This window comes from Amblyraja radiata, chromosome 11 (assembly GCF_010909765.2).
Source record: "Amblyraja radiata isolate CabotCenter1 chromosome 11, sAmbRad1.1.pri, whole genome shotgun sequence".
NCBI lineage: Eukaryota > Metazoa > Chordata > Chondrichthyes > Rajiformes > Rajidae > Amblyraja > Amblyraja radiata.
Window position 1 is genome coordinate 43,530,669 of NC_045966.1, and position 8,763 is coordinate 43,539,431.

Sequence of the window (8,763 nt, forward strand, 5' to 3'; positions counted from 1 at the left end):
AATAATTGAATCAATTTTTTGATTTAAAAAAAATGGTGGGCTGAAGGGCCTGTTCATGTGCTGTATGTTTTATGCTTCTAGGGGTGAGGGGGGGTTGTTAGTACTGCACTGTTCACCATCATAATGCTGTTTATAAAAAATCTCATGGAGGAAATGTTCATTGTGAGGTTCATCGCAGAATATTTTTTTAATTTAACTGGGAATCACAAGGGAGAAATATATACTGTGACTTCCCATTGAGTAGATGAGAGTTTAGGCAATGGCTAGCATACAGCCTAGCCATTGTTCAAATCAATCATAGGGTCATAGAGAGATACAGCACGGAAAAAGGCCATTTGGCCTAACCGTCAAATAATCATTTAATCAGTTCCTACATTAATTCTTGTGGAAATGTTTTTTTTTAGTTTTAGATAAACAGCGCAGAATTAGGCCCTTTCGGCCCACCGTGTTCACGCTGACCAGCGATCCCCGCATATTAACAATGTCCTGCACACACTAGGCACAATTTTTACATTTACCAACCCAATTAACCTACATACCTGTACGTTTTGGAGTGTGGGAGGAAACCAAAGATCTCGGAGAAAACACATGGAGTCACAGGGAGAACGTACAAACTCTGTACAGACAGCACCCGTAGTCAGGATCGAACCTGGGTCGCCAGTGCTGCATTCAATGTAAGGCAGCAACTCTACCGCTGCGCCACCGCGCCGCCCATGATTGCCGTAATGATTGGGTTAATGGGCTAATGTATGAGGAGCGTTTGATGGCTCTGGGCCTGCACTCGCTGAAGTTTAGAAGAATGAGATTGGATCTCATTGAAACCTACCAAATAATGAAAAGCCTAGATTGTTTAGAGATAGTTTAGAGAATCGACATGGAAACAGGCCCTTTAGCCCACTGAGTCTGTGTCCAGCAAGTCCATACACTTAATCTATCCTGCACACCAGGGACAATTTACAGAGGCCAATTAATCAACAAACCTGTGCGTCTCTTTGAAGTGTGGGAGGAATCCATAACACCCAGAGGAACGTGCAAACTCTATGTTGAGAGCACTTAACGTCAGCATTGAACCCGGGTCTCTGGGGCTGTGAGACAGTGACTCTGTTAGCTGCACCACTCCTATCTATGCAGCCAGCAATGAGCTACCAGAGGGGGTAGTTGAGACAGGTACTGCGTATAAGAACATTTAAAGGATATTTGGATAGGTATATGGATTGGGTAGGTTCAGAGGGATATGGGCTAAATGTGGGATGGTGGGCTGGAGGATGGATCCATCTTGGTCTCACCTATTCTATTGAGCAATGGACATCAAGTAACCAACCTTAGAAAGCAACAATGCAATGAAATGAAAGCACTTTGCGTGAATGATATAGTCAGGCTAGACTTCAAGCTGAACAATGCTGAACTATTACTTGAAATAGCAACACAATAGCACCATGGAAAGACAACAGCACTTTGTTATAATGGATATATAATACTTATAGTTTAGCCTGCATGCATTTATGTATATTTAGATTTATAAATGCTGTAAGATTTGTGTGGTAGAATTGTAATTCGTCTAGCCAGGAATGGTATTCTCCGAGTGTCTCTGAAGGTGATTGTTCCTTTCACATAATAAACCAATGCCATCTTTCAATTGCTTGTTTAGGAAGCCTTGGGCATTGCACAAGTAACCTGAACATCACTCAGAAAATAACACGGTGTAACAAGTCCTCCGGCGTGCTAGCTTAAAACCAAACGGGATTGTTTATATATATTCTTATGACTGTAGACATTGCTATTGTATTGGTTTCAGCCAGATGGCATGGCCAGGCTCAAAAGGTCTCAAATAAAGTCACAAAGTTCTGGAGTAACACAGTGGGTTGAGCATCATCCCTGGAGAACATGGACAGGAGACATTTCTGGTCGGGACCCTTCTTCAAACTGATTGTACTGGGACGGGGAGAGAAAGCTGATAGAGAAGCGGGGGGATGCGGGGGGGTGGGGAAGGGGGGGAGGGGGGGTGAAGGGGGCGAAGGGGGGAGGGGAGGATGGGGGGGGGGGGGACCTGAGAAGGGATAGATAGATAGACACAAAGCACTGGAGTAATTCAGTGGGTCAGGCAGCATCTCTGGAGAACATGGATAGGTTATGTTTCGGATCGGGACACTTCTTCAGACTGAAGGAGGGTCCCTACCCAAAACACCACATCCATTTTCCCCATAGATGTTCATCAGTTATAGGAGCAGGATTAGGCCATTTGGACGATCAAGTATTTTCTGTCATTCAATCATGCCTGATCTATCGTTCCCTCTGAAACCCATTTTCCTGCCTTCTCTCCGTTATCTTTGACACCCTTATTGATCAAGAATCTGTCAATCTCAGCCCCAAAAAATACCCTCCACAGCCGTCTGTGACAATTAATTCCACAGATTCACCACCCTGACTGAAGAAATTCCTCCTCAACTCCATTCTAAAAGTATGTCCTTTTATATTGTAGCTAAAAAAAAGATGATGCCTGACCCACTGAGTTACTCCAGCATTTTGTGATTTTGGCTATCTTTGGCATAAACCAGCATCTGCAGTTCATTTTTATTACATTACTATTACCGTCTGTCAGATGTTGTGTTGGATGCAGGCTAGTTTACTTATTTGCAAATGTAAATACCACTAGCAAACCTTGGCTCCAGTTCGACTCTGCAAAGACTTCTGGCTCACCATTCTGTGGTTCTATAGAACCAGGTGACACAGTGTCGCAGCAGAAGACTTACTGCCTTCCAGCGCCAGAGACCCGGGTTCGATCCTGACCACTGGTGCTGTCTGTACGGAGTTTGTACATTCTCATATATCCTTTCTATTATACACTGCAAAAAGAGAGATATGCTTTCTTTCAGCCTCACAATGTTATTATATGATAATTGAAGTACTTTTTTGATGTGCAGCGACTATAAAGTGAAGTCGGATCCGTATTGTAGAGAGTGACCCTTAGATTTATAAACTCATAGTGGGGAGTAATTTAAAAACCTTTAGGTATATGGTTAGAAAAGATTTAGAGGGATATGGGCCAAATGCCGATAAATGCTTAGCTAGTGCATTGCGGTTTAGATGGGGTATCATGGTCAACATGGACAAGTTGGGCCGAAGGGCCTGTTTCCCTGCTGTATGACTATGACTATGACTCAAGAGCATCTGGAAATAATCCATGCAGAACAGGAAGAATGTACAAACCCCGTACAGATTAGCATCCGTATTCAGGATTGAAACCGGGTCGCTGGCGATGTGAGGCAGCAAATTTCCTACAGCACCACTGTGCTACCCTTTAAGAAACCTGAATCATTTGCATCCATATGGTAGGCAATGATTCTTAGCAGCAAAATCCTACTCACTGTGGCTCAGTTTAACACTTAGAAGGGTGACAACAATTACATTCTTACGTAGCAGCATGAGAAATCTGTAAATAGAGGAAACAAACCTCTTACTAAAATAAACATAAAATAAATTCTGTAAATTAAAAAAACAAAATTAATGCAAATTAAACCCAATATCTGTACACTGTGGACGGCTTAATTGTAAACATGTCTGACTGGATAGCGTGCAACAAAAAAGCTTTTCACTGCACCTTGATACACGCAACAATAATGAACTAAACTAAATTATAAGTGCAAAACAAAACACATTTTCCTTTAAAACCGAGATGAGAAGAACTTTTTTCACACAGAGAGTGGTGAATCTCTGGAACTCTCTGCCACAGAGGGTAGTCGAGGCCAGTTCATTGGCTATATTTAAGAGGGAGTTAGATGTGGCCCTTGTGGCTAAGGGGATCAGAGGGTATGGAGAGAAGGCAGGTACGGGATACTGAGTTGGATGATCAGCCATGAACATATTGAATGGCGGTGCAGGCTCGAAAGGCCGAATGGCCTACTCCTGCACCTAATTTCTATGTTTCTATGACAGATATATGGATAGGAGGAGTTTTTAGGGGTATAGGCCAAATGCTGGCAAATGGACTAGCCCACAATGGCAGCTTGGCCAATGTGGACAAGTTGAGTTGAAGAGCTTGTTTCTGTGCTGTAGAGCTCCACTCCGATCTAATGGTACAGTTGAAATGCCTAATTTATGGTATAATACTATTGCCATTTCTACAGGTGGCACAGTAGAGTAGCTGCGTTACATCGTCAGAGACTCGGCTTCGATGCTGACTACGGGTGCTGCCTGTGCGGAATTTGTACGTTCTCACTGTGACCGCATTGGTTTTCACTGGGTGCTCCGGTTTCCCCACACACTCCCCAGACATACAGGTTTGTAGATTAATTGGCTTCTGTAAATTGCTCCTAGCGGTCCTGGAAATCCCCCAGGGTGCTGGTGGACAGCGCGTAGTTCCTCTCTAACACCACACGGGCGCGGACGTAACCCCAGAAAAGGGGCAGGCAGCTGGCTTGGCCAACCCCCTGGGACATAGAGGTGGTCAGGCAAGGAGAGGGACTTTGGTTTGTGGGCCGAGCTGGTCGAGGGTGATCGAGGAGGCCCTGCAGGAGCCTGGGGCTTGGCTGTATTAGTAACCGCTCCAGTACATCCAGCATGTGGACTGGACTTTGGGGTTTTTGTAAATGGGTCCAAAATATGGCATTCAGTTAATTGGCTTCTGAAGATTGACCCCAGCGTGGAGGACTTGGAACTAATATATGGGTGATCAATAGTCGGAGTGGGCTCCTGGTTTCCATGCTGTATCTCCAAGCTAAGCTAAGCTAAAATAAGCAAAAATGCTGGAGAACACAATGGGTCAGGCAGCATCCCTGAAGAAAATCGATAGGAAGGGTCCCGACCCGAAAGGTCGTCTACCCATGTTCTCCATGGATGGCGTCCGCCCCTCTGAGTTACACCAGCATCTTGTGTCATTCCCTGGGAATTATAGGGGGCTGCGGTTTTACATTATTTGACTGTATCAAATAAACATTGATTAAGCAGGGCAAAAGGTAGATATTAGCTTCTGTAAATAGCCCCTAGTGTGTAAGATGCAAATATGTGAAATAACATAGACCCGTGTACGGGGTGATTGATGGTTGACGCAGACTCGGTGCGCCGAAGGGCCTGTTTTTATGCTGTATCTCTAAACTAAACTAAACTGTAACCTCTCCGGAACCTTCACACCCTTCCTAATGCTTGCTGACCATAAATTTCTTTCACTGCAGAGCAGAGCGAGTGGAAAGACTATGTGTCTCTTCTTGAATATAGGCTTCCATCCCTCTTGTGTGTGATTAGTTTCGTTTAGTCTAGTTACAGTGCAGAAACAGGTGCCTCGGTCAACCGTGTCCATGCCAACCAGCGATTCCCGCACACTAACACCATCCTACACACTAGGGGGCAATTAACAATTTTTACCAAGCCTATTAACCTACAAATATGTACGTCTTTGGAGTGTGGGAAGAAACCGGAGCTCCCGGAGAAAACCCACATGGTCACAGGCAGAACGTACAACCTCCATACAGACAGCACCCATAGTCGGGATTAAATCCGGGTCCCTGGCGCTGTGAGGCACCAACTCTACTGCTGCGCCACTGTGCCTCCCATCAAAAATTTACCTTTTTCTTCCCAGAGGAGAGATTATTTGATCTTGATTTACTTTTTCCAGAGCCACTGAGAAATGCTTTTGTACACCATATTTTCTATGAACATTTGAACTCATTCAATTTTAGCATTTTAATTCGTCGTTTTATTTTGTAAAATTGAGTTCTGAGGGGGTTTGCAAAGGTCACTCAACACCGCAAAGTGGTGGTCAAGAGACATTATTAATTTTATGTGGACAGGGAATGAGATGATAAATAACTTATCCAAATGGCCTCAGTCTTTGTTAGTTGAGTATAGATTAAGATTTGGGTTCAGTAGATTTAGGACTTAGCTGTAGCACTGGATCATGGCCTGTGTGTGTTCTCATTGTAATAATACTTTTTACTTATGCCTTATCATGTTTCCATACACTTGCTGATTAAGTTCTTATTTGATTATGTTCTGTGATCTAACCTCTATTTAATGTTCAATTACACCGGAATATCAGACTTAAAAAAAAATCAATGGGAGCAGCTGACAATGATAATCAGTCCCAATATAAATCGTTTTATTCATCAACCTTATAGATTTCCCAAAGACTGGATTAGTAGCCACCCTTCTCAGTGTCGAACTGAGCCACAGGGAATAGGATTTTGCAACTAAGAATCACTGCCCTCCTTATGGACGCAAATAATTCAGGCCTCATAAGGGACAGACATTGGCGCTGTGGTAGATTGTTGCCTAATGCCCCTGTCCCACCTAGGAAACCTGAACGGAAACCTCTGGAGACTTTGCGCCCCACCCAAGGTTTCCGTGCGGTTCCCGGAGGTTTTTATTAGTCTCCCTACCTGCTTCCACTACCTGCACCCTCCGGCAACCACCTGCAACCTCCGGGAACCGTGCAGAAACCTTGGATGGGGCGCAAAGTTTCCAGAGGTTTCCGTTTAGGTTTCCTAAGTGGGACAGGGACATTACAGCACTGCGCCCAGAGAAAATCTCAAACTTCTGGTTAACTCAGAATGGGTCTTTGCCCAGAAATGGCCATGCCTCCTCTAAACACTTCTTTGTACTGTTATATTTGTGTATGTTGTGATATGACTGAATAGCAAGCAAAACAAAGCTTTTCACTGTATCTCAGTACATGTGACTGATAAACCTGTGTCAAATACAAAGAGTGTGGTGGAGAGGGAAAAATAGATCAGCCAAGATCGAAAGGCGCGAGCAGACTCGATGGGCCGAATGGCCTAATTCTGCTCCTATGGTTTCCAGTCTTATGGTCGTAACTACTATGACTTTGCTATCATAGCATCATAGAACCCTAACTTGCCCATACAGACCAATAAACCCCATCTACACTAGTCCCACCTGCCTGCGTTTGGCCCATATCCCTCTAAACCTGCCCTAACCATGTACCTCTCCAAATGTTTCTTAAAAGTTGTAATACTACCTGCCTCATCTACCTCCTCTGGCAGCTTGTTCCATACACCCACCACTGTAATTTACCTCTCAGATTCTTATTAAATCTTTCCCTCCTCACTTTAAACCTATGTCCTCTGGTTCTTGATTTGTGCAAGAGACTGTGCGTCTACCCGATCGATTCCTCTCATGATTTTGTATGCCTCCATAAAATCACCCCTTATCCTTCTGCACTCCAAGGAACAGAGTCATAGCCTGCTCAACCTCTTCCTATAGCTCAAGCCCTCGAGTCCTGACAAAGATGTTGTAAATCTTGTCAGCACCCTTTCCAGCTTGACACCCTTACCTATAACATGGTGCCCAGAACTTAACACAATAAATGTGGCCTCACCGACATCCTATATAACTGCAAAATGACCTCCCAACCTCTCAAGTCAATACTCTGTCTGATGAAGGACTATGTGTTGAAAGGGCAGAACTGTGGCGCACCGGTCGAGTCCCTGCCTCTCATCGCCAGAAGCCTTTTTAACCACGCTATCTATCTATGATGCCACTTTCATGGAACTATGTACCTATGAACCTGTACTTGTCTGAAGAAGGTTTGCAACCTGAAATGTCGCCCATTCCTTTTCTCCAGAGATGTTGCCTGTCCTGCTGAGTTACTCCAGCATTTTGTGTTTACCTGTACTCCTAGATCCCTCTGATCTACAACCCTCACCAGAACCCCACCATTCACTGTGTAGGCCATGCCCATGTTAGTCTTCCTGTAGGTCCTGCCCGTCAGTCTTCCAGTAATTCCATTCATATTATCGTTGATTCTCCTTCCATAGAGTTTATGTGACTTAAACATGAGATTTGAGAATTGAACTTTATCAAAGTAACATAATGGCCTTGAGCCCAAAATGGTTTCCAGTGGAAATAACTTGTTCAGCTATCTGTTAACTAATTAGCATCTCAGATCCGTTGCAATGCATTGTGACAACAACAACTCAGATGGAAGTAATTTAAGACTTTCACACCGCCCACACTAAGTGTTAGATTGGAGTTTTCGAGATCTGAATCAACCTCGACAGAAACACATGGATGCACTCTCTCGCAAACTGATTATCTTAATTTCACAAATAATGTATGGATTAAACTTGTAACACAATTTTGTTTTATCCACTTTGGAGACATGAGCATCACTGGCAAAAGTTTTCTGACTGATTTTCTGACTGAGTAGCTTGCTGTTGCCTATTAGTTTAGTTAGATACAGCGTGGAAATAAGCCCTGTGGCCCATCGAGTCTGCGCCGACCAGCAATCCCTGTACACTAGTTCTATCCTACACACTAGAGGCAATTTACAGAAGACAATTAAATTACAAATGTGCAGGTCTATGGCATGTGGGAGGAAACCGGAGCACCAGGAGAAATCGTACAAGCTTCGTAGTCAGAATCAAACTCGGGTCTGGCGCTGAAAGGCAGCTACTCTGCCACTGTGCCACTGTGCAGCCCTTCCATAGATGAGCTAGGAGTCAGACATTGTCGACCCAGACACAGTTTTAGACCAGATCAACTCTGGAAAGTAGATTGTCTTCCCTATATCACAATTGTGAGCCAAATACCTTTCACAACGAATGGTACCAATGGTTCAATGATCAGCATCAATAAAATCAGCAAAAGACACAAAGTGCTGGTGTAACAATGGATCAGGCAGAATCTCTGGAGAACATGGATTCGAGTTAGGACCCTTCTTTAGAAAGGTCTGAAGAAGGGTCCTGAAGCGAAACGTTGCCTATCAATACACACCACAGTTGTTGCCTGACTCACTGAGCACTTTGTTCT

At 44.0% G+C, this 8,763-nt stretch overlaps 1 long non-coding RNA gene across 1 annotated transcript; it reads right to left on the minus strand.

The window, feature by feature from the left end:
• Positions 1-329: 329 nt before the first annotated feature.
• LOC116978786 lies at positions 330-6,955 on the minus strand. The gene is made up of 3 exons (XR_004413551.1): positions 6,847-6,955; positions 927-931; positions 330-340 (listed from the first exon to the last, which is right to left on the minus strand). It is a non-coding gene; the product is annotated as an uncharacterized LOC116978786 (long non-coding RNA).
• Positions 6,956-8,763: the final 1,808 nt, after the last annotated feature.